Below are 27,371 nucleotides of genomic sequence, written 5' to 3'. Positions count from 1 at the left end.
GAATATGCTACCCAGCCTGGCTTTCCAGGCCCTTCAAGAAGTGACCATATCCAGCCCGCAGAGAAAGTTGAGAGACTTTTTACTTTGTTTTGATTTTAGGCTTTCAAGTGGCCAATTAGAGTTGCAGTGTCTTCCACTGTCCCTGTTATGGTTGAAATGTGTCCCCCAAAATTGATTTGTTGAAGTCCTAACTCCCAGTACCTCAGAATGTGACCTTATTTGGAATCAGAATCTTTATAGAGGTCATCAAGTTAAAACAAAGTCAGTAGGGAAGGCCCTAATCCAGTATGACTGGTGTCCCTACAAAAAGGGGACATTTGGAGACAAACAAGCATACAGAGAGAGTGCCATGTGAACATGAAGACAGCCATCTGCAAGCCAAGGAGAGAGGCCTAGAGCAGATCCTTCCCTCATAGTCCTCAGAAGGAACCAATCGTGTTGATACTTTGATGGTGGCCTTCGAGCCTCCAGAACAGTGAGACAACAAATTTCTGCTGTTTAAGACACCAAGTCACTGGTACTTTATTACAGCAGCCCTAGAAAACTAATCTAATCCCTACATTCAGTATTTTTCATCTGTATCCCTGCACCTACAGCAAAATATTTTTTTTTATTTTAATGGGAAAACTTATATTCTATGAACTTATTTGCAGATATGGAAAGCATTGAGGAGATCGTGTGGAAGAAGGAGGAACATTTGGCCATTTAAGAAGTTTAGTGTTTCATCAGCATCACTCTATATGCCAAGAACCATGATGGATGCCAGAGATACAATGGTCATTAAGGTAACATGGTCCCTACCCTCATGGAACCTACAGTCTAGTGGAAAAAAACAACTAGAACCTAGACAATTATAAGTGTATGATAAGTGATTATATATATATAATTTTCTTGTAGGAGCAGGTGAGTGAGCCCTGCATCTACTCTTAGGATCTCTTACTTGGAAGTGACATCTGAACAGAAACTTGAATGATGGATAGGAATTAGCTGGTGAAAGGGGTGGAAGGTCAATGAAAAACGGTGTGAGTGTTGTTTCTTGATAGAGGCAATAGCCAGGGTCTGTGCTTCACATATAAAGAGGGAAGAGAACTTTTGGAGTTCAGGAAAAGGCCCTAGACTAGAGTCATAAGGAAACCAAGCAAAACAGAGCTATGCCTGTGGGGCAAAAAGAGTTCTCGGCTACAGTCTCTATGTGAGCAGCCTGTAGGTGTGGAAGTGACCTTGACCTTGGTGGGTTACCTCAAGAGCTAACTGCAGGAGGAATAATATGAGCTTCTCCAGGTGGCCCATCAGACATGTTGTCCAATCTTCCTGACCCATTGGCCCGTTGTACTCACATCACTTTCACAGCCTGATCTGGGAGCTTCTAAAAATGTTTTGTACAGAGCCAGACTTTGCGAGGGGGCCAACCAACAAAGAACATCCCACTGAGCTGATGGAGGAATTGTTGGGGCTTGTCCCCTGTTGGGAAAAGCCACTCCCTCCTCTTCCAATCCCTTCCGAGAACCTTAAAAACTAAAAGGGCCTTTATATTTCTGATAAATGGTTTGGCAAACGTTTATAGTTTTGGAATCATATGCTACCTGACTTGCCTTCCACTAATCCCCTTTACCCCCATCAAAATATGTTGTGTCTCCTGGCAACACAGCCTGAGGAGGGAATGGTGTCTCAGAAAGGTTAATGTTCTAGAGGTTGCGTCTGGGTTCTTGTCCTGGTTTTGTTGTTAACTAGTCCTGTGACCAAAACCAAAATTGCCTCTCATCCCTGAATCTCAATATCTAAATGTGTAAACCAACTGGGATAAGTAAGGCTGCTAAGATGCCTCCCAAACTGACTGTTAGGAATCTATTATTCTTTATGTACCCAAAGCCATTTTAATTTATCCCCACTCAGGCCCTGGCTGGGTAGCTCCGTTGATTAGAGTGTCATCCTTATATGACAAGGTTGTGGGTTCAATCCCCAGTCAGGCCACATACCAGAAGCAACCAATGAATGCATAAATAAATGGAACAACAAATTGGTATTTCTTTCCCCCTCTCTGTCTCTCTGTCTCTGTCTCTTTCTCTCTCTCTCAAATCAATCAATAAAAAAACCACTTTAATTTATCCCCGCTCAAGCTAAGTGTGGCCCAGTCATTGTCAGAGGTCAGAATAGGAGGCCTTGGGCAGTGTTGGGCAATCATATGGCTGCGGTGTCATCATAACTGTAGTGAAGTGTAAACATGAACCAGCAGAAACTCAGTTTTCCCCTTTGCTCTCTCACCTGCCATCCTCTACCATGTCAACCTTCTCTTCCTCCCTCCCACCCTCTTCCACCCACAAATCTATCCAAAACCTTTTGCCCAGAGGGAAATTCAAAACTTGTTTCTTTAATGGTCAGAATTGTGCTGGGTCAAGACTTTTAACTGTGTATTTAATTAGTCATCTGTATGCATGTAACTTAAAGGCGTTCAGCTGTGCCTTTTTATAGGATTAATAAAGCGGGTTGTAAATCACCTATGCAGCCTATAAAAGTATTTATAGCAGCTTTTCTCTCCTGTTGCCATTACAGAAGCTTTGTTTGAACTAGCTGAGGTTTGCATGGGGATAGTTCTACCCAGTTCTAGGAGGAAAGCGTTAACAGTCCTTCCTGGCAAACCGCAACTCCATCATTAGGCAATGCAAAATGTGCTGAAATGTTAAGCTCCAGCAAGGACGTTCCAAGACATTATTGCCAACAGCAAGCCTTCTGTGTTAATGAAAATCAAAATACAAAAAAGCCAGTCAACTGCAAGCGCAAAATTTAAGCCGGACTTGAGAAATATGACCAGAGCTGGAATGCCATGGCTTCTTGACTTCTATAAACCTTAACAGGATTTGGCAAGCCCTTCTCCAAGCTCATACATTTGCACTGGCCAAACACCTTTTGGAACCACCTCAGCCAATTCCACAGTATCACCGAGTCTGCAAAGGAACAAGCTACCTTTTGTCTGATAGACATTCAGAGTTTTTCTGGGTAAAATAAACAGTTACCAGAACCCCTTCTTTGTGTCAGCAGGAGGTACATTTCTCACACCCTACTCTCCAGTCAACCAAAGAAAAGATCCCAGTTCTTAAAAAAGAACCAGACTTCCTCGTCTCCCCACTACCATTCCTGCCTGGCTTGAAATCTTCCAGCAGAATGAAATAGGAAATAGCATTGATTAGGATCTGTCATAGAAGTTGACCAAAAGTTCAGCACAGACACACCTTAGTTATTATCCCAGGGCTAACCCTGGAGAGAAACAGCCACAGGTCTTAGTTTTGCAGACTCATGTTCTGAAATCTCAGAATTCATATTTATTCTTTAGAAGAGTCTTGTCTGTGTAATGATCAGCTAGCTATTGCTTAGCTGAGAGGAAAGAAAGAAACAGGAGTGTTAAAAGATCACAGGAGCCTGTGAAGAATGCTCTGACTTGGGGTTTGGGCACTGGAGGCAAAAGAAAGTCTGTACTATCCTCAGGATTGGGGACTTCCATAATAGGCAGTGGTTTGCATATTCCCTGGTGGTCAGAGGGGAAGGCACTTGGTCACTTTGGTGGGCTTCCTGAGTTAATCAGCTTCAGGAGGCAGCTGGGGTTTTGCTTGCAGTCTGTGGTATAACTTGTATGCTTGTAATTATTCGGGAATAGAGTGTGAGGGAGCACGCATACTGAAGGAGTGGAGTAGCAATGGGCTCTTCTTTCTGAAAATTGGTCCCAAGAGTTGGCAGCTATGGAAACTTGGTTCACCAACTGTGTGAAATTTTTCCAACTTGGGAGATTGGGTTGCGTTTCTTCAAATCTCAAATGCTTTGTCTCCTCGTCTAGCTTGCTTGCTTTTCTTTTTCCCTCCCAACCTTCCTTGCTTTTCCCCACTTTCTTCCCTTCTTTTGCTTCTGTTTTGAAAGATCTTTAGGGAAAATATCAATGACAACTGCCCCAATATCTGACTTCAGGATATGAGGTTCAAGACTAATTCTTATTGAGATAGGGTACGTTTTCATTGAGATGGGATGTCTGCTACAAAGAAAACTTTTAGAAGAAAACTAGCTTTCCCTCTGATCATGGCTAGATTAATTTGAACTTATTTATTTTCTACTAATGGATCATTTTAATATTCCAGAAAAGACATTCTCCATTATTATAACAATTATATATATTTTTGCAGTTAGAACACTATTCTCCTCTTTTTTTAGGCTTAATAAAAAATAGAAAACATTTGAAGTTGAGTTTGAGAGTTTAACCTTACAATCTTCTATCATTGCATTTCCTTTGTTTGCTACTGACTTTTAACAACTTTATTAAGGTACTAGAGGCCCGGTGCACAAAATTCGTGTACGGGTAGGATACCTAGGTCTGGCCAGTGATCAGGGCCAATCTTTGGGGTGACCTGCAGGGTGATTGGGGCCCCCACTTGCACCCACCTTTGCCTGGCACTGCCCGCTTGCTAGCCCCGCCGCCTGCCACCGCCACTGATCACCGTCTGTGGGGCAACCGGCAGGGTGATTGGAGCCCCCACTTGCACCTGCCTTGGCCTCGGTCCTGCTCTCATCAGGGCCCATCGGGGCCAGCAGTGCCTCCACTGCCACCCATTGCCAGCGCTGCATTGCCAACGCCCACCACATTCCGTGCCGCCCCCTGGTGGTCAGCACACATCTAACTCCTGGCTGGTCAAACTCCCACCAATGGGGAAAATTTGCATATTAGCCTTTTACTTTACGGGATGGCCTACATATTATGAAATGTATCCATTTTCAATGTACAACTCAATTTTTTTTGGTAGATTTATTAACTTGTGTAACATTACAGTAATCACTTTGGAACATTTTCATCACTCAAGTGAGATCTCTCATACTTAATTTACATTTAATCCTTGTTCTACCATTTACACTTAATCCTTGTTCTACCCTTCAGCCTCAGGCAACTAATTTACTGTCTTTTTCTGTAGATTTGCCTTTTTAGGACATTTCATTTAAATGGACTTATTCAATATGTAGTCTTTTGTGTCTGGCTTCTTTCACTTTTTTGAGGTTTATTAGTGTTGTACTATGTCTACTTTTAGGCTATAATGAATAATGTGACTATGAACACTTGTGTGCAAATGTTAGTGTGGACATATTTGTCATTTATCTTGGTTAGATGCATGGGTCTGGACATGCTGGGTCATATGGGAAATTTATGTTTAACTTTTAAGAAACTGTCAAACATTTTTTCTAAAGCATATGCACCATTTTCCATCCCCACCAGCACCGTGTGAGGTTTACTGTTTCTCCACATCCTGTACAACATTTGTGATTTTCTGTCTTCTTAGTTATAGCCATTCTAGTCTGTATGATATGATACCACATTGTAGTTTTAATATGCAGTTCCTGAATGATTAAGGATACAGACAATTTTTTGGCGAGCTTACTAGCCACTCATATATGTATATTCATTGATGAAATGCTTATTTATACCTTTAGTCCGCTTTTAAATTAGTTGTTTACCTTCTTGTTACTGAATTGTAAGAGTTTTTTTTTGTATATTCTGGATACTAGTCCTTTATCAAATATGTAATCTGCAAAAATATTTTTTCCCAATCTGTGGCTTATCTTGTCTTTTTTTTTTTTTAATCCTCACCCGAGGATATTTTTCCATTGATTTTTAGAGAGAGTGGAAGAGAGGGAAAGACAGAGAGAAATAACGATGTGAGAGAAACACAGGGACCAGGGCCCAGGCCTGGGAGGAGCCTGCAACCGAGGTATGTTCCCTTGACTGGAATCAAACCTGGGACCCTTCAGTTCGCTGCAGGCTGATACTCTATCCACTGGGCCAAACCAGCTAGGGCTCTTTGTATTTTCTTAATGATGTCTTTTGAAGTACAAAAGTTTTTAATTTTAATGAAGTCCAAATTATCAATTTTTTTTATGGGTCATGCTTTTGGTGTAGTATTTAGGAAGTCTTTGCCTAAATTAAGTTTCCCCTGTCTTCTGCTAAATGTGTTATATTTTAGGTTTTATATTTAGATCTTGGATAAATCTTAAGTTAAATTTTGAGAATAGTGTAAGGTCTGAGTTTACCTTTTTTGCATGTGGCTATACAATTTTCCCAGCATCATTTGTAAAAAAGCCTATTCTTTCTTCATTGAATTTTCTTGACGCCATTGTCAAAAGTCAATTGACCATAAATATAAGGATTTATTTCTCTCAATTCACTTGCATTTTTATATCTATTCTTATGACAATGTTTACTACTGACTTTGATTATAATGAAATTCTGATTATTTAAGGAGAATCACTACAATTGAATATAAGACATTGAACTGAAAAAAATTTTTTTAAACAACTCTGGACAAACAGAAATAGGAGAAATGAGATGATTTAACAAGTGATTTGCATGAAAGGAGAATCCAGAACCAGAGCTGTTTGTGGGATCAGAATGATTTTCATGCAGAGAAGACCCATGATAGCCAGTGAAAACCTAAAGCAAATACCAAAGAGGAATTCAGTCAGGGAGTTCTCAGGAGAGGGGGACAAGGAATGGGAGAGCTGAGCCAGGTGGCCAGTAAGGGAAAATATTTATCACTCCTGCTTGCCCAAACTCACCAAAGAATGTAAACTTGGAGCAATTTACTAAGAACCTCTGTTTATTTTTTAATGGAAAAGACTCTAAAAGACTATGATTTGTTTTCAAAGAAAAATAAAAGGAAAAGCAAAGCCACCTTATAAAAGAGTGCAATGGGAGGAGATTTTGGCTTCTAGGTTTCCTTTCTTCTCTCTCTTTCTATTCTTTATCCAATTTATAATATGTTAGGGATCCATTATTATTCTAGACACAGTCAGAACAGCCTGTATGATTTTTAAAAAAATGGATATATCATCAACAACATAAATATTGCTCAAAGTGACAACAATATAGCCAGCCTGGTTTATGACTTATAATTTATAGCAACATGCAAGGGACAAGGAAGACATTTGGACATTACTGAAGTTCACTGATATGTTTCTTAAGCTTTCTAAGATGTTCACTTAGGAATTATGCACTGCAAAACATGTATATTGAAATTGCCTTCCCAAAGGGAATGCTTTTTCTTAAGTTTCTCATAGACCAAGAGAAGTTCATTGAAGCAACAAAAGTTGACTGTACAGAATAAAAGGACTTTTCCTATAATCATATTAAGAAGCTGTGGCCTTGGCTCCTCATATAGCTTGCCTGGAGCAGCCTGGGATCCCTGAGACTTCTTAGAGCAGTGGTTCTCAACCTTCTGGCCCTTTAAATACAGTTCCTCATGTTGTGACCCCAACCATAAAATTATTTTCATTGCTACTTCATAACTGTAATGTTGCTACTGTTATGAATTGTAATGTAAATATCTGATATGCAGGATGGTCTTAGGCGACCCCTGTAAAAGGGTCGTTCGACCGCCAAAGGGGTCATGACCCACAGGTTGAGAACCGCTGTCTTAGAGAATAGGCTTGACCTATGACTTAATTTGAGGGCCTTATGTATCTGTAGGTGAAGTGAGTTCCACATTACTAAACACTATGGTCCAAGTCCCTTCCTCAACCCACTAGGTGAAGTGAAAATACTATGGCCTCTAGAATTACAATGAGTGTGGGTCAATACATTGCTGGAATCTAGTGATGTTCAATAAACTTGGCTTCTCTCTCATGCCAACCACACTTTATCCTCCACTCCCTAAAGAAGGAGGCTCCCAGCAGAGCTAGGACATTGGACAAGTAAGTTTTGATGAATGGCAAAGGAGACAGAAATTAGACAGGTTTTGAATGTTTGCCACTCAAGCAAAAGCTTTGGATCTAAACACATGAAATGAATTGGCCTTTCAGAATGTTAAAACTATATGGATTTTATATTAAAGTAGAGGCCTGGTGCATGAAATCATGAGCGGGTATGGTTCCTAGGCCTAGCCTGCGATCAGGGCCATCTTCCTCAGCTGCCGGCAGCTGGCCCCACGCCCCACTGCCTCCCACCCCGATTCCCTGTTTGCCATAGGGCAATGTGAACCTGTCAGCTAGGAGCAGGGACCGAGAGGTCAGCCGTTTCCACCCGCTCGCCGGCCCTACCCCCACCTCGGGTTCCCCTCTATGTGTTGGGTGACTGGCGGGGCAGGGGCCTTGGCCTGGTGCTGCCCGCATCCCCCACCACCCACCCTGGTTTCCCATTTGCTCTTGGTGATCAGAGCTTTTGGGAGGCTGCTGGCTGGGAAAAGGGACTGAGAGGTGGTCAGTGCACCTCATAGTGACTGGGTGAGTGGTCATTCTGGTTGTTCTGCTGTTATGGTTGCTGGGCTTTTATTATATAGGATTTCCTTTCATATAACCAAGTTTTACCAACTATTATGCTCAGTGCTGAATACTACTATCCTAAGCCCTGCTCACATGCAAATCAAACAAGAAGCTACTTTCTCCCTGTACACAACGCCACCAAGGCACCAAGGCAACACTGAAGACAGGCAGAAACCCCAAACCCAGGGCTGGCCCAGGACAAAGAGTGAGGGAAACTAGATCTCTGAACCTCTTCACCCTGCTTTAGACACTTCCTCTCTTTGTGTTTCCCTCTTTCTTGAAGGCACCAGAGCCCTGCAGTGGCCTCTTCATCACTCATAGTCTCCTGCTAGATCTGTTCACTTAGGAAACACCATCATTGTGACCCCTTCTCAGAATGCACCTGCCCACCATTCTGTTCCTAATTTATTCTCCAGGGAAAAGGCTGCAAATCCATTCATATGACCACTATGAACTATTGTGTTAAGGCTTCTAGGAATTATTTTAGTTGACAGAAGCTAGTTGACGAGGGACTTAGGGCTAGCAGAAGCTTTCAAAACTGTACCACTATGTGGACTGGAACCCCCTCTCCCTACTGTCCATGTCCTGTTTCTCTTTCCTTGCAGAAGTCCAGAGAAGCCATGTGCAAGGGGGAACAGTGATGATGTCTTCTTAGCCTTGTTCTGCACAATTAACCTCAATTATTGCAGTAAGACTTATGTCTGGTTGTGAAAAAATTTTCCAGGCTGCCTAGGATGCCCTCTGGTTAGTCTCTGCCGTTCTATGGGGCCCTGTTGTCAGCCTGGGCACATGAATAGTGACAACAATTGGCACAGTCTGCCCTCTGATCTGTGGCTTGGACAGTTTGTTCTGGCCATGCTGGTCTCTCAGCCTTTCTTTCCATGACAGCTGTGATGTTCCATTGTGCTGGGCTGGCTGGAGCTCAGGAGAGGCATGCAGGGATGAGAGTGTGCTGGAGGGTATGTTGTCCACAGGGGTCTAGGGCAGAAGATCGGAGCTGCTCTGGAACCTCAAGGTTCCATGGGGCTCCCCAGCCTTTGCCTTATTCCAGGAACCCTGGAAAAGGCTAAAAGGAGGAGCTATTATGTACAAAGTGTACAGAGGAGTACTCTGGGGGAGCAGGGCTTGAAAAGAGAGGTAGATGAGCGGGGTCAGAGGAGGAGAAGAAGCCTGCCTGAGTGTATCTGGCTTTGACTTGTGAGCCAAGCTCATTTACCAGACATTTTCTTTTTGGGGCGGGGGAGGGTGTTGGGGAGTGTAGTAACTTTCACTTAAGGACTTGAATCATGTTTTAAAATAGCAGATTTTCTTTTCCTGATGATAAAAACATCTATGATCACTAGAAAATATAAAAAACAAAAAAATTATCAATAGAAAAACAAAAGTCATTCAAACAGGGGTAACTTTTGTTAATGTGTTAACATTTGCATAAATTCCTCTGGTTTACTTTCATATATATATACATACATATACATATATGTATAGCATTCTATATCATTTGTGTGTATATATTTTTAACTAAAGGAAGAATCACATTGGATTATATTCTTTTTCACTCAACATTATATATTTTTCAGCAAAATGATTTTAATAGTTGAATATTATTCCATTTTGTTCAGGTACCATAATTTAGTCAATCAAACCACTATTGTTGGACATTTAGGTTGTCTCTAATTTTAACATGTCTTTGCTCACCTTCATAATTATATCTTTAGAATTCACTTCTAGAAGTAGAATATGCATGTTAAATTTTTTATACACGCTGACATATTTCTTCCCAGTTAAGATTGTTCTAAATTGTCTTTGTACCAGTAGTAGATGAAATGTATTTTTTTCCCTTGCAGGCTAACATTGGGTAGCAGTGTTTCTTTGTTCATCTTTTTTAAGCTGAGAAGCATACAATTCTATTTAATTCTTTTAATTTGAATGTATTTGCTTACTAATATGATTTGGTATTTATTTATTGATTTATTTATTGATGAAATCTACACATACATATCACAAATAAATGGGGTCATCCTATTTTTAAATGCTTATATGATATCTTTATACATGGAGATAAATTCTCTTGGTTTTATGTAATGCAAATATTTTTCTAATTTTTAATTTTCTTTTCATTTTAGTTTATAATTATGTAAATGTCATATATGAAATGTATTCATTTTTTTAATTTTAGAGTATCTATACTTGATGCTATTTAGAGAGATTATTTTCACTATGATATAATACTCACTTCTTTTTTTAAAATAATTTTTTCATGGTTCAAGTAACTCTTTAATCACTTGTAATTTGGGGTACATGGTGCATGGTGAAAAAGCTGACTTCCTTCCCCAACTTCTTTAGGTTAACCTATTTTTCCAGTACTGTCCTTCATTGATATAAAATGCCACCTTGTAGATATATGAAATACTTATACATGAATTCTGTTTCTGAGCACTTTATATAATTTCACTGATCTGTCTGTACAATTCTGAAGCAATATTACACTAAATCATAGATTTATCCCTCCCTGATATTTATTTATCAATTTTTTTCTTTTCTTCCAATTTCAGTTTATTATTTCTTATTTAATGAGTAGTTTCCCTCTTTATTTTGTGTTTTTGACTGTCTTTATAATATCTTCAATTAATTTTTCATAACTTTATAAAACTCTTGATTTAATGTTATAAATATGATTATATTATCCCATACTACAGTTTTTAAAATCTAATGTTCTCATTGTTATTATTTTCTAAGTATTTTTAATCATAGTTTTGATTTTTTCTTTGTCCCATGACTTGTTTCTAAAAGCATCCTTGAATAATCCAGTAGTAATTTAAATTTTTAATATTTTTATTATTATAATCAGACATAAATTATCTTGTTTGGGAATCTTATTGCTGTTTTCTTTGTAATCCAAAGCATGTCAATTATAGGGAAAAATATTTATCTGTTTATAAGGTCCAAAAGTCAATATATCAAAAATGAGCAACCATATAAATTATATTTCTCAAATTCTCCTTATTTACTCTTTTGCCCCCTGACCTATCAAAACCAGAAAATTTTGTTAAAGTATTTCCATATTATTTTGCTTCTGTAAAGTCTTTCATAAGTTTTAGGTTTTTACTTTATGTGTTTTGATTCTATGTTATCCTGTTAACAAGAGATTAACGTAAATGAGACAAATTGATATACCACCTCAGATATAATGAGAGCATCAATTCTGTGACATTTATGCCAAAAATACATCATCTGCTCTAATCATGAGGAGATATAAACAAACCAAAACTGAGACTTTTTTACAAAATAATTGGCTTATAATCTTTTCAAAAGTGTTAATGTCACAAAACTTAGGGAGAAACTGAGGAATTTTTCCAGAATGATGGGGATTAAATGACATGACACCTAAATCTAACAAATCATCCTGGGTTGGATGCTTTTGCCCTAAATACTTTATTGGCAAAACTTGAATGGGATCTGTGAATACTAGTGATATATCAGTGTGAGTGTCTGGATTTTGATGTCTGTTTTGGTTGTGTAGGAAAATATCCTTTTTAATAGGAATTACACACTAAAGAATTTTGAGGTCATGATACATCATGCCAGCAACTTACTCTCAAAAGGTTCAGGAAGAAAACTTCTTTGCACTCTTGAAGCTTTTCTGTAAGTTTTACATTGTTAAAACAAAGAAGATTAATTAACACAAGTATATTCTGAGTTATCTGGACCTCCTCCTTATAACCAAGTCCTGGTCATGTTGGTGCCAATTGACATCACTCTACAGAGATAGTTTTTTAACTTTGAGTGTGATAGTAAACACATCTGAGTGCTCTGTGTCCAGAAAGGGTCCAGCTAGTAACCTGAGCAGGGAAGCAAAATTGGGGAAAAGGGGGGAAAAGTGGACATCAAGGGCTTTTGACAGAACTTTCTGGAGATGTTCTGAGTAAGGAAGTATTGAGTGCCATCAGAATGTCGTTGGAGGCAGGAGTGTGGCTCACAGTGGAATGAAATGAATTCTGCTGAAAGCAGTGGCTCTTTTGCCTCCTTGCTTTTCAGGGGGACTAAATGAGCAATGCACGATGCCCTTGGTGACCCATAGGCATCCCTGTCTCTGGCAATCATCTGTGGGGGAGGTGGGAAGGCAGGTCATTGTCAGGAAATATGAATTCTTGTCTCACCCTCTACAACCCAGCTGTGTGATACAGGAAGAGTCCTTGAGCTCACAGTGACTCAATGTTCGAGTCTATAAATGGAGATGGTTGGAGCCTAAGGTTCCTTCCAAGTCTAAAATTATACTTTTGTACATCAACGAATATGAACATTTGAGCATCCAAAGAAAAGAGAGACCCATCTGGGCCCCAGCAGAGAGAAAAGCCTTCAAGGAGTTGCTGGAGTGGCATTGGGCCTTAAATGTGGAGCAGAGTATAAATCTTCGGGCAAGAGGAGAGAGCAATGGAGGAAACGTGTCTTGAGGCCACCTTGAGAAAAGGCACAGAGGTGGGGTGAGGGAGACAGTGAGAAAGGAAAGGATGGTGTCAGGCCTGGCTTGGGATTTGGTTACTCATCTTTCACCCCCATGAATTCTGGCCCAAGAAAATCCTGGCACAAATTTTTAAGGTTGTTCTGTGGATGAAACTCATGAACAGTTTTGAGTACCACTAGGAAATGATCAGCTGTCAAAAGTAGACCCAATCTACCTTTTTACACTAGAATTATTAATGTAGTGCTTTAAGGGGATCCTATGATTGTTTCTCCTTAAGCTGGTGGGTAGAGTTGAGGAGAAGCAAGGCAACTGGAAAGAAAGAAGAACTATAAGAATTAATGCGACATTGCCTTATGAAATTGAATATGCCATGGGTGGGTCTTTATTATTTTTCTCTTCTCTCTAAGAAAAGATCTGGACAGGGTGCATGTGAAAGAACAGAAGGCAAAAGAAATGGGGCTTCCAGACTGTGGAATGGCCCACAGGAGCTCTCATTTCAGTGGCCCTGATACCACAAATCCACAGTCCACCATGCCACCTCCTCTCTGGAAAGACAACCACTTGGCAGTAGTGGGTGGGGAATTGCCAAGGGGTAACCAGATATGGCTGGATGGCAAGGACCCATGTTGGGACAATGGGCCCTGCATGCTGTGGGCACACTGGCTCTGTCTCTTGGTGACAAAGGGGTGCAGTGCCTCCTGGGTCACTGTCCTTGAGTGGTCAAGCAGGGAGGCATCTGTCCCACGGGGCAGATGTCAGGCTTATTTGGGCCCTGTGGCTAGGAAATTCTTCATTTATCTAAAGGAAATAAAATGTGGGCAGACTGTCTATTTTGTGAAAGGCAGACAAATGCAGCCCTGAGGAGAGAAGAGCCTGTGCCCAATGGCTAAGTGGAGCGTGGAGCCCTGGCAAGGAGGAGAAGAAAAGCAGGTCTGGGCTGAGGGCCATGGGCGGCCACTTGGTGGGAGTACCATTATTCGGCCCCTCCTGCTCTCTGTGGTTGGGAACACAAAGAGAAAGAGGGTGGGGTGGGTGGGCTTGGCCCCTCTCCCTGCAGAGGTCGGCCTGCTGGCCTCAAATGATTATTGCGTTTAATGAATTGCAGCTTGTAAAAGGCTTTGAAGCTAGAAGGCAGAGCCTGAGCACTGAGGATTCTTTTTCTTAAATCATTTTATTCTGTGACTCCAAAAACGAATCTCTCTTGAGCAGAGAGCAGCAGTCAAGGCTGCCAACCTCCAGTTGTGGGAACTTTTCTTTCTCTTTCAAACTGCAGTTAAAGGATGAAGACTACAAAGTGTGGAAAAACCAAAGCACCAGAAGACAATGGGCTTGACATTGAGGCGGGAGGTAGGGGAAAATGTTAAAGGGACTTCCACTGGAGCAATAACAATTAGCCCCATTAGCTTGTGCACAACCCATAGATGCAAGGAGCACATAAACCGGGAGAGCAAATCGCCACAGCGCCCCTGGGAAAATATCTTGATGCTGGAACCATCTCACTAAACGGATGCAAAAAGATCATATGGTGTGTGTCTTTCAATGGCAGTTAACCTCAATTACTGTTCTATAGCCCATAAATACAGCTGCATGGGGTAGGGTCTGAGTCTGGGCTGCCCACACTTGTTACCCTACAGACAGGGATTGGTTTGGGGTCATTTTCAGACATGGTACAAATCCTAACTAGCATCCTGAGCTCCCACCTATAAAAGAAAGAGTAGCAGGTGTGTCTGCCCAGCCAACCCTTTATGCCTGGGCATTGTCACAGCATCTTGCCTGTTTGCACCTCAGTAATGAGCCAGAGAAAAGCAAGGAAAGGAAGGCCATTGAATTCACCAGGGTTCTTTCGGGTACCTCTAGCTCGAAGAAAAAGTTGAGCCCAGCCTTTTAATTTGTAAAGCTCCTTTATCCAAAGAACCTCTTGCCAGTATTCTCACTTTAACCTGTCTCTGTAGTTTTATTTTGACATTATTAAAGGTATTTTGTATTTGTATTTTCCCTCATTAATAGAAAAATCAATGTTTCCACAAACATCAGAGTAACTGCATGTCTGCTCCTTGGAAACATTTTTAAAAGTCTGTCTCTCCTCCTGTGTCTCGTTCCTCCCCTTCCCCTTCCCTCACCTCTCCTCCTCCTTTGTGTCCTTGCCATCTTTATCTTCCTCCTCCTCCTCTCTCTCTGTTTATGGCAATTTATTCTTCTCATTCCTTTACTCACTTCTAGGGTTTATCATTTCTATAACCTGACCCTTATTTGTACTTCCTTTCCACTTCCTATTTAACAAGACTAAAGAAATACTTTATTTTAGTTGGATTTGTTCACATTCTTATTCTCCATAATCTTGGTCATGGTTTCTCAACATTTTTGTTATGGTTTACTCACAAAAAAGGGGTGGGCAAAAGCAGGTTTACAGTTATGAGTATGTGAAATAGTTTGTTCTTGAATTATTATTTATTAATTATTGTATTACTTTCCATATGAACAACTGTAAATCTACTTTTGCCCTCCCCTGTAATCACAGGCAAGCATTTGTTGTTCATTATCCTTTTGTACCCATAGGTTGTAGTTTAATCTACCCTGAAACTTCCTATTAGTGTCTCTCATTACTTCTCAAATCTGTCTTCAGTTTTAAATTTTTATTTGTTGTTAATGGCCTTTACATGTTGTGATATTGTAATTTATAATAAGAAATATATGTTTGGTCTTCCTCTCTATTCCTGGCCCGGGCCTCCTTTTTAAAAATCTTGGAATTTCCTAAGTAAGGCTGTCAATCGATCAAGATGTCTTTTATGTTAATGAGTCAATATTTGGAAATTTCCTAGGTGACTAAGGATGGAAGCTATTTGCCAGAGGAACCAACCTAGATCAGAGGGTTGAAACTTTCGACCCCACCCTCTGACCTCCAAGGTGGGTGAGGGGCTGGAGATTTTCATTTACCAAAGGCTAGTGATGTAATCAGTAAACAATCGAAACAATCAAAAGCATGGGCTTTTAGAGAGGCTCCAGTTGGTGAATCAGAACGCCAGGCCCCACACTCCATAGGAGCAAAAGCTCCTGCCCCTGTCCTATGTATCTTCATCTGGCTATAGATTTATATCCCTTGATAGCCTTTGTAATAAACTGGCAGTCTAGTAAGTAAACTGATTTCCTGAGTAAGGGTAACAACCTTGATTTGCAGTTGGCATCTGCAGTGAGGGGAGGGTGAAGTCTTACAGGACGGAGACCTTAACCTCTGGAATCCGATGCTATCTCCAGGGAAATAGTATCGCAATTGAGTTAAATTTGTGGGACATCCAGTCAGGGCCCATGGAGAATTGAGTTAATTGCTTGGTGCTATGTTGAAGAAAAACACACACATTAGAATCAATGTCTGAATTGGAAATGTCCTGGTTCTATAATCCATGTAAATGCCTTTGATATTTGTCATTGCATGCTCTCTTTTGATTTTCCTTGCTAGTTTGCTTATCTTTGGCCTCCACTTTGCCATCTCTGTTTTTTTTTTTAATCCTCACCCAAGGATATTTTTCCCAAGGAGGGAGGGAGGGAGAGAGAGAAACATTGGCATGAGAGAGACACATTGGTTGCCTCCCGCATGCCCTGACAGGGGCCAGAGATAAACCCACAACTGAGGTACGAGGTCCGTGCCCTTGGACAGGAATTGAACTCTCGACCCTTCGGTCTGTAGGCCAACACTCTCTAACCTCTGAGCCAAGCGGGCAAGGGCTGCCAACTTTATTTACTATATCCTTTTCCAAGAAAACCATATAATATAGAGGAAAGACAAGTCTGGGTTCCAGCCTTGGCTCAGTTTGATCTTGGTCAAATTGCATAACCTCTCAGCCTCAGCTTTCTTGACTATGAAATATAATAAAGCCAAGCTCTCAGTTGTTATAAAGACTAAACTGAAAGCATAGTTGGAACCTCTGTATTCTAGGTATTCTAGGTACATTGTAGGTGTACACAAATGTTAGGCTCTCTTTTCAAAGCTTGTCTATTTTACAAATATAAATTTTTTTAGTAAGGAAATAACTTCCTGAGTCTTTCAATACAGACAGATGGAACATGAAGCTTTATCTGCTATCATTGTTATCTTATGACTTTTTGGTATTAAAACAGAAAAAAAAAGCAAAACTGAGTCTGTAAGTAAAGTAGCTTTGATCATGCCAAGCTTCCTCCTTTAGGAGCACACCCACACCTCCTCACTATAGCTCCATGAGGTTCAGGAAGTTACAGAAGGTGGCCTCACCATTGGGAGGAATTGTATAATTGTTCTGCATTCTAAAAGCTCCACTGTCCCAAGTGAATGGGAGAGAGGAGATGGGTAGCTGTCTCAGGTCCAGGGTATGGATGTTGTTGGGAGTAGAGAAGTGGGGGAGAAGAGCTGTGTTAGATTCTTGCCCGGTGTAATCAAAGTACTCGGCTGTCTGTATTTGAGGGGTTTAATGTTGTTGTGCTGCATCAATTTCACTATTGAATCACCAATAGTTAGCTAATCCATGAGAAAATTGTGAGCAATAATGTAAGACAGGAAGAGGGAGAGTATGAGATAGAGAGGGACATACCCTCAAAGAAAAAGAAAAACTTAGACTCATAGAGAGCATGTTGCTTAAAAGTCATAAGCATCAGTGACTAAGTTCACTGTGGGTCTAAATGGTAGGGCCAGATCAAGAGACATAGAAAATGCAAAGTATTCTAAATTATAAGAACTTATCCAAGAGCTAGGATGGTGGATACCATAGTCATTTCCATAGGATCAACTCCTGCCAACATGAAAGAGGCATTCGCGTTAAAGAGAGAGCCATATTCTTAAGGATGTGTGTCATGGGTGTCCTGGGCCACTATTGAGAGTTTCATTTGAACGGAGTTGTTAAGATAGAAATAGGCATCTCTAATGCTCTACTTTTTCTTATTTCTCTTCTTGGCCTTTGGTACACCAGCTATTGTTCTCAGATTCTCTTTTAGGAAGTGGAGAGGGGAACAGAAGTCATAGAAGGGTGTTTTGAAGTTTTTCCTTTATAGAACATGATTGTTGATGATCAGAGAGAGGCATTAGGTTAGTGGTTCTCAAAGTGTGACTGCTTGACCCACTGAATTGGAAAATTTGTGGTGAGCCTCAACATTACAGTTTGACAAGTGCTGCAGGTGATTCTGATGTCTGCTTAAATTAGAGAACCACTAGATTAGAGCACAGGGTTTGAGAATGCAGACTTTGTTATCTGGGTTCTAATCCCAATTCTCTAATTTGGTAATTGTGTGATATCAGAGGTCTGTTACAAGGATTAAATGAGAAGAAGCTTGTCCACAGGGTTTTAACAGTAATCAGAATCAGAGCTGGCACTCAATAGATCCTACCTATGGACGTAGGGTGGTGGGGTTGTGAGTCTGCTTGCTAGGGAAACTTCTTGTTTTTGCACATCAAGCCTCTTTCTACCTTGTTGAATGTACTGGTTTCTGAACAACATTGTCTTCCTTATGTTCCACTACTGTCTAAGAAGGATGGAAAATGTTGCTTTGTGGGCATCCTGCTGGTAAGTGGAATGGCTCCACCAAAAACAGTGACAACACAGGCTGGCTGAGGCCAGAGCTGCATCTTATTATGTTTTTTGGAAGTTGGGTGGAGGGAGCAGGAGTTACCCAGCTTTTTCCCCCCTTTGGCGACACTGTTCTTCCTGAGCCCTGAGGAGTAATGAAGAGAGAAAAATGAACATTTTTGTGGTTCAGCTGACATTAAAATGGGAAAAGCACATCACTAGAATTAGAATGTCCTGCTCATTAGTCACTTTTTCTTCTAAAGTTAAACTGTCTCTGCAAACAGGAAAAAGAACAAGCCCTCCATGACCTCATAACTCATTATTTTTAAGGATTATACTTTTTTAAGGAATATACTTACTTCCCCGCGGAGATAAATCTGAAATCGATTTTCCATTTCTGTCAGCCATTGACTGGAGGCCTCACGGGTCCTTGAGAAAGAGAATATGTACTTTTGTGTGATTGTCAGGGGCAGATGGGGAGAGAGGGTTGCTGTTGTTGCTAACCTTGAAGATGGCTGTTGAAGACCCATGTTTCTTTGCAAGCCATCTGAGCCTTTTAGAAATTGAGGAGGAGGAACTCAGGTAGGCTTTTTCATTATATGGGGCTTTGGTAACAACTGTACACATGGCTACTCTTACAACTGAGATTCCCTTCCCCAACCATTAGAAAAGAATCTGCCAGGCACCACATGCTAACACAGGATGAGGGGGGAGAGCAATGGAGTCTCATTGACATGAGGATGGTTGTTAGAAAGAGGGTTGGGTCTGATGCTTTCCATAACATCTTTTGCTTCCCTCTCCCCCCAGACTTCTGTGTTGAAGTTAACCAGAGCTGTAAATGAACTCTGAACTCTCAGAGGGCCCCTCCCAATGCCAGGATTATACCTGTTCCCTCAGCAAGTGTGATGGTTGGCTCAGTGCTCCTCTCTGTGGTTAGACCAGAAAAGAATTTCTGAATATAGTTAAGTATCTTGTGCTATGACAAGCTGGGCCAACATTGGACCCCTATGTGAGTGACACCATAGCCATTACCTCCCCCCAAAGTCAACAGGCTGAGAATATAGATCATCACAGAATTCAGTGATAAATTCACCCCTAAGCCCAGTGCAATGTCTGCTGATTTTCAAACACTGTTTTCATGTTGAATTTATAGTTACCAGCTGTGCAAGCACAAGATGACAGGAACAGAAGTCATGAGTGAACCACACCTCAGAAAATGTATACTAAATTTAACATTTTCTAACTTAATTCCACATTAATATGCTCACATTCATTTTTACAGCATTAATTAAATTGAAATTATGCTCCAGGCAAAAAAAATAATCTTGGGGCTGACTACATGATGCAAAGTAGCTGAATGATGAGCAATCTATATTTCCTTAAATAAATTAGCAACCTTAACATATTGCATTTAAATAGCAGATTTACATGTAACAGTGTAATTTGAGCCATTGTTTAGTATAACTCTCTCTCCCTAAAATGATAATATAAATTTCTAGAGACCTAGACATGGGCCCCTTGGTCAGGCTACTGTCCTTGTAATAGGCTAAATAATGGTATCCAAAGAGACCTCATCACTGAAACCTGTGAATATAAAAGTAAAGGGCGCCCTGGCCAGTGTAGCTCTTGGTTGAGCATCATCCCAAACACACACACAAAAAAGTCGACAGTTTGATTCCCACTCAGGACACATACCTGGGTTGCGGGTTTGGTCCCCATTTGGGGTGTGTATGGGAAGCACATTGATGTTTCCCTCCCTTCCTCTCTCTCTCAAATCAATAAACATATCCTCAAGGTGAGGATTAAAAAGAAAAAGAGTTAATAAGTTCAACTTTATTAAAATAAAAAAGTCTGTCCTGAGAAAGATGTTGCCAAGAGAATGAAAGACATGCCACAGACTGGGAGAAAGTGTTTGCAAAAGACATCTGATAAAGGACTGTTATCCAAAATATATAGAGTATGCACAATGTCTGACCCAGCAAATGCTCAGTAAATGTTAGCTATTATTTGGTTATTGCTTTTATTTGGTTATTGCTTTTTCATTTCACTTCAGTACCCCTCTATTTCCATCAGTTTTCTCATTTAATTTTTTGTTAGTAGCCGTTGGGTTACTCCAGCCAAGTATTTCTCTCAGTCAAATCCTGATAGCTAGCTGACTGATTTTATTGAGAGTTTATTGGACTCATCTTCTAGATACTCTTTGAAGGCACAGAGAAATGTGTTTGATGGACTTCGGGTTATGCAACAGTCCCCTGAAGCCCATCTTCTGTTGGGCAGATTGGAGATAATACTAGGGAGTATGGGCAGTCCACAGGCTCACTTCACTCCACTGCTTCTCAGTGAGGAAAGAGAGAGGGGTTGATGACAGGTTAATGCAGCCCTCAGGGAGCATCCATGCTTGGTGTCTATGGAGAACTGATTAAACCAAACTTAGAAATAGCATGCTCTTGCTCTAGAAGAGGGCCTCCCCTTGCCTGCCATATCTTGAAGAATTGGCTTTATACAGTCTGAATATCTCTGGAGTTCTAGAGCCTATCATTTAGGAGAGGTGCCCCTGGGGCAAAATTCTGGAGAAACCCTCTACTCCTTCTTGCACAGCTGATCACACTGCCTTGGGACTCACAGAGGCAGGCAGGTCAAACAACAGCGGTAGTTTAACCCATGGTAGAGAGTGGAGGTAGAGAGTGGATCGTGTTTGAGTGCAGGATGTTAGGAATGCTGGCTCCCAAGTGTGTAATGCCTCTTCCACCACCCACCCCCTGCCCCAACATCTCTCTCACCTGCTGCTGTGGGCCACTTCCTGCTGAAGTAATAAGCTTCTTCTGCTCCTAGTCAAATGAATTAAAAAATAGCTTTTAAAGGAATTATAAAATTTCACAAATGAAGATTGGAATTTTAGACTTTATGTCTCCCTCCTCTTGTTGTGAATATTTAACTGCTTATTAAATATTCATGAAGTGTTGGCAGTTATACAAGATGAAGAAAGAGTTCCTGGTCACTGAATTTATCGATAATGAAAGAAAGCAAAGCTATAACACAGAGACATTCCAGGTAAAGAGTTAGATGAGCCTTCCCGGTGAGCCACTGAGAGCATTTCATTTCATTTTCCCTTTGCCCTGGGGCCTGTTCTTCTGATCCTTCAGCCTCACATCATTAAGAATGGGGAGCAAGTAATTGTAAGTAGCAGGGTCTTGCTTATACACTCTCTCAACATGCAAACTATAATGAGGGCTTTGAAAGAGCAGAGAGATAGGAGTTTGACAGACCAGATTATAGAACATATGCAGGTAAAGGTAGCACCAACTAAGAAGAATAATGAAATGGAGAAAATTTTCAAGCTTAAGTTGTGTTGACTTTATTGGCAATACAGGGGAACTGAGTACTCAATACTTGACTTGAAGGTTCTGGGCTTTTGTGGGGGGAAGGGAAGTCCATTAAGATACCCAGGTAGGAAATATAGAGAACGAGAGATATCCTTTTATTTTTTTAAGGGACAGAATTCTTGTCTCTATGATGAACCCAAATCAGTTAGAATTAGCATTGGCTGCAAGTAACAAAGAATCAAATTATAGTATCTTAAACAAGATAGACATTGATTTCTGTCTTATATACAGGTGGGATGTGAGCAGTCCAGGACTGAATGGCCACTCTGCTTCACAAAGTCCTCAGAGACTTGGACTTTTCAACTCACTTGTCTGTTATCTCTAGATTGATGCCTTTGTCCTCAGGGTCCAAGATAGTCATTAGTGTTCAAGCCATCTAATTCAAGTTCCAAGCAGCAGAAAGAAAGAAGGGATGGAGAAGCAATGGGAAAAGGGCATGCTTCAAATTTCTCTGAGAAAGTTTTCTGAAACTGTGTCACAGTTCCATCTATTTTCCATTGGATGACAATTAGACACACGGCCACCTCTAGCTAGAAAGGAAACCAAGACACAAGGCCATAATATTGGCTAAAAACCAGCGGTTCTATTATTATGGAGAGAAAATTGCCATGGTAATTTCTTAAATCCCCTCTCTCAGGGAGTCATTTTAACAATGCATGCTGGTCTAGCCTTCTTAATATCAAAGTAAGATATGCAATATAAAACACTACAATATAAAGCTGGTAATAAAAGAATCTAGCTCCTTTCCTTGATTAGAATATATCTGAAAAGCTTTTCTAAAGGGTTTGAGTTTCTCACTATAAATTAGGAGTCAGACATAACTAGATTCAGATCCTGGCTCTACTTCCTAGTTGTGTGACTTTGAGCAGATTACTTAAGCTCTCTGAACTTCAATTTAATTATCCTTACAAATGGGTATGACACCCATGCCTGAAGATGTTTTTAGGATTAGATGACAATACAGCTGTGAAATAAGTTGATTCAATAAATAGGAACTTCTGTTCCCTCCTCTTTTAATATACACTATCCTTTATCTGGAAGCTGCACTTCTGTTCTTTGATGGTATCTATATTCCCAACATCCCAAGGAGTCTTTTTCTGATCCTGGTCCAGATCTTTTCCAAGTGATTCACATAAAGGGGTAGCCTCAGCATATCCCAGGTACATCATCAACTGCAGCCATTGCCATGCTGATGTTGAAAGCAGGACATACACTATTGGCCCTGAACACATTCTGTGGGCTAGTGCTCACCCAGAAACATGCAGAAGATACACAATTATACCTAAGACTTACATTAATATATTGCAAATGTGCATAGGGATAAGCACTTACCTTTTTATGAGCAACAGATCATGTCTGCATCTTAAATGGCTTAAAAGAACTGAAATGGTCTCTAAAGTAGTTGCATAAAATGTTAGAGCTTTATTGTCTTTAAAGTAGTTACTTAATGCTGACCAGCGCTACAGACTAAATAATTGTGTCTCCCCCCTGCCCCCCGCCACCCCCCCGCCAAATTTATGTTAAATCCAAATGTATTTGGAGGTGGACCTTTGGGAAATGCTTAGGACATGACAGTGGAGGCCTCACAAACTGGAAAGACCTCAGAGAATCTCTTCCCCCTTCTGCTATGTGAGTTCATAGAGCCATCTATGGCCTGGGAAGTGGGTCCTCACCGGAGGCTGAATCTGCTGGTGCCTTGCTCTTGGACTTCCCAGCCTCCAGAACTATAAGAAATAAATTTCCATTGTTTATAAGCCACCCGGTCTTTCAGATTCTGTTGTAGCAGCCCAAGCAGACTAGGACAACCAGGCTACAGGCTCCCACCTCGTCTGCCTCTCAGGTTCTCTCCTCTTGTTGTTCTGGCTAACAACATGCCAGCTTGTCTTCTCTGTCATGAGGTCCATTAGGAGTAATTTATTGAATACTATGGTATTAGTCTTCCATACAAAGTACCACAAACTGGGTGGCTTAAAACAATAGGAAATGTATTCTCTCCCAGTTCTGGAGTCTAGCAGTCAAGAGGCAAGGTGTCAGGAGAACCATGTTTCCTCTGACACTGGAGAGTCATTCCTTGCTGCTGCCCAGCTCCTGGGGGTGGCCAATCACCCTTGCTCCTTGACTTGCAGCTGCATCCCTCCAATCTCTGTTGTTACATGGTGTTCTCCCTGTGTGTCTCTGTACCTCTTCTCTCCCTTTACAGACATCAGTCACGTTGGATTAGGCTCCCCTCTAACAATCTCACCTTAACTTGATTGCAACTGCAAAAACTTTATTGGCAAAGGTCACATTTACTGGGGGTTAGGATTTCAATATGTCTTTTTGGTGGCACAATTCAATCCATAGTACTCATGTTACAGAATTTTGTGAAAATAAAAAATAAAACATATTCAGGGTTAACTCTATGCAAATTTTACTCTTTCTGAGAATCTTGATTACCAGAAAAGAATGGGGGTAGAATCATGTACTGCTGGCACTGGAGTTCAGGACCCGGGGTGACCTTGGGGAGTGAATTTTTAATGTGAATGTTGCTGTTGTCATGTAGATCCCAAAAGGTTAGGTATCTTCCAATGATGATGTGAGGTTTTCCTCCTGGTCAGGGGAGGGAAGAGATGAGCAAGTGGTTATTTATGTGGTCAAAGTTAGAAGGTGGATTGTACTAATAGGCTGGTGTGTGTGTGCACACGCGCTCATGTTTGGGAGTGACTATGTATGAGTGACCATGTGCATATGAATACATGTATGTGTGTATGTATCTGTGTACTTATGAGTTTTTGTGTGTCAGTGAATGTGTACATATATGGTGAATGATTGTGTATGCATGTGTGTGTGTGAAATTTTTAGGAGAAGGAAATAATGGGAACCCTGAGATGTTAACAGCAGCTAGGAGGTATGTGGGGAAAAGGGAACATCACAGGGGCAGACCATTTAACCATAAGAAGTTAGAATGTAATTTTCTGGGGGAAGGAACCACAGAAGGTTGTGCAAAATTAGAAACCTAAAAGTCTGTGCCAAGTCTATATCCAGTTGCTTGATGTCTCTCTTCCTCCATTATTTAGGATAAATTATTTAGGTCAGATCCAATAGTAGTTTTGCCTTTGATATTTTAAACGAGAAGCAAATACTAGTATTTTCTATTTTGTTATATGAAGAAAACGATCTCTTCCTCTCCCTTTCTTAATTTTACTCTAATATAAGAATCACCAGATTGAGATCAATCTTGCCCAGAAAGTTTTATTATGAAAATGAAAATACACTGAGAAAAGTTTTAGTCTGAAAATACAAGGTGGTTAGATAGCTACAAAAAAATGGAAATCAAAAATTTAATTCATGGGCACATTTTACTATAACTATTTTATTTGCCATTAGCAATGAAACTCAAGCTGTTCAGCAACCAAAAAACTATTTGGGAAATTAGTACCAGTGAATGAGCTATTACCTTTACCTATTCCACTTATTCTCACTTTATTTTAAAAGTTCTTTGATGGCACATTCAAAGAGTTTGAATATAATGAAATAATGCAAAAGAACAAGACAGAATGGAAAGTGAAACTAGCTGTGAGGCTATTTTTTCTGGAAAAAATTATGAAAGAATTCCCAAGAACAAGGTAACTAAAGGGAAATGAACATCTTATAACTCTTGTTATAAATAAATAAGAATTAGAATATGGTTTTCTCTACAAGGAAGACATTACATAAGAACTTGTTTATGATGATGATAGTGAGCATGATGATTTGAGATCTGGAATAACTTGAACCAAAAAGAATATTCATGGGGAAGATTTGGTTTTCCAATGATGGCCATAACAAGATGACCTTAATTATATGGCCATCACAAAAATATCTCTTCCCACAAGGTGTACTTACAATGTGACCTTGACATACCTCTATTATGTCAAGTATGACCGTGACACACCTTGGGTCTATGCTTCCTCTCCCTCAACCTTTGTAACTATCTTGACCAACAGAATGTGGCAGCAGTGATGCTGCATGACTTCCAAAGCTAGGTCATAAAATGCTCTATGGCTTCTATGGATCGCTCTCTCCCTCTCTCTCCCTTTTCTCTCCCCCCACCCGCTCCTCTTTCTTCCATCCTTTGTTCCCTCATCCCTCTCTGATTGTCCTTGGAGCCTAGCTACTATATTCTGAGGAAGATAGCCCACATGGAGAGGCCATTGGTGGGTGTTTCAGCTGACAATGCTAACTAGGCCCCCACTGACTGCCACATCACTACCAGACATGTGATTGAAGGAGCCTTCAGATGATTCTAGTCCCCATCACGCAAGTCTTCCAGCTGAGGCCCCAGATCTCAGGTGCCGTGTCTGAATTCTGGCCCGTAGGAACTGTGAGAGAGAATGATTATTGTTGTGGTATTTTTTTGTGTTTTTTTTTTTACTGTGAGAGAGAATGATTATTGTTGTGGTATTTTTTTTTGTGTGTGTTTTTTTTTAATTTCTGTAAGTAATTTATTAAGCAGCAATAACTTACCAGATGTCACCAGATCACTCACCTAGAGAACTGGGAGATTTGGCTGCTTGCAGAGTTATCTTGCTAAGATGGTGCAAGAGCCCTGTGTCCTGACTGCTTCTTCTTGTCTCATTGTTGCTGGGCTCAACCACTAGGTTCTCACACGTTCTTCAGACAGGCAGCTCAGTTATGGTTAGGGTTCCCTAGTGTGTTATCCACATTCTTTTTGTGCATCACATAGTTTGCATATTTTGAATTTTTGCCTGCCATGTTGAATATATCAGTGTTTCCCAACTTTTAATGTGTGGACAAATCATTACCTGGTGATCTCGTTAAAATGTGAATTCTGACTCAGTAGCTCTGGGGTGAGGCCTGACAGTCTGTATTCTAATGATTTCCAGGGTGATGCCGATGATGCTGGTCTGTGAACCACACTTTGAATGTCAACGGTATAGAGGGTCGTATGGACAAAACAAAATTTTGTGTGACTCATTCCCAAGGAAGGAAACAGGTAATACTTACTGTTATTGATCATCTGCAGTGTGATAAGACCCTTACTAGGTCTTCCATATACATCAATTCTAGTCCTTGTAACACTCCTACAAGGTAAATACTGTTATCTCCATTTTGACTGTGAAGAAACTAAGATTCATAGAGGTTAGGGAAATAGTAGAGCCAGGATTTGCCACAAAACTGTGTCCTTGCCACTGTGCCATCCCTCTCTCATACTTCCGAAGCCTCTGGTTATCACTTCAGTTTGACTAAGAGACACCTTAATGGCATTGCTGTCCTGTAGAACTTTTGGAATAATAGAAATGTTCTCTATCTGTCCTGTCCAATATGGTCGCCACCTGTGACTACTGAGAATTGAAATGTGGGTAATGTGAAGGAATTTTTAATTCAATTTAATTTTAATTAAAAATTTAAATAGTTATATGTGTCTAGTGGCTGGGACAAATAGCTAGTTGCTATTGGCTACTGTACAGGTTCCTAGATGTCACTAGGTTTGAAAGGTGACATGGATTTGTACTGTAGGTAAGTGTGCCATGACCACGCCTGCATGTAAAACATTTTAAGTATTTTCTACAATGTTCATAGTTTTCATCCATAACCTTTACTTCCCTCTTCTTCCCTTTCCTATATCATGCTGCATCAAACAAATTCTTCTGTTTACATTCACATCAATTAAATAGAAGTCCTAAACACAGTGCATGTACTACAGGCTACACGGAGGAAGAAACACCAATTCAG

At 40.5% G+C, this 27,371-nt stretch overlaps 1 long non-coding RNA gene across 1 annotated transcript; it reads left to right on the top strand.

The window, feature by feature from the left end:
• Positions 1-669: 669 nt before the first annotated feature.
• LOC102243309 lies at positions 670-27,371 on the top strand. The gene is made up of 3 exons (XR_313110.2): positions 670-785; positions 26,522-26,631; positions 27,314-27,371. It is a non-coding gene; the product is annotated as an uncharacterized LOC102243309 (long non-coding RNA).

This window comes from Myotis brandtii, unplaced genomic scaffold (assembly GCF_000412655.1).
Source record: "Myotis brandtii unplaced genomic scaffold, ASM41265v1 scaffold115, whole genome shotgun sequence".
Taxonomy (NCBI): domain Eukaryota; kingdom Metazoa; phylum Chordata; class Mammalia; order Chiroptera; family Vespertilionidae; genus Myotis; species Myotis brandtii.
This window is presented reverse-complemented; position numbering and strand designations above follow the sequence as displayed.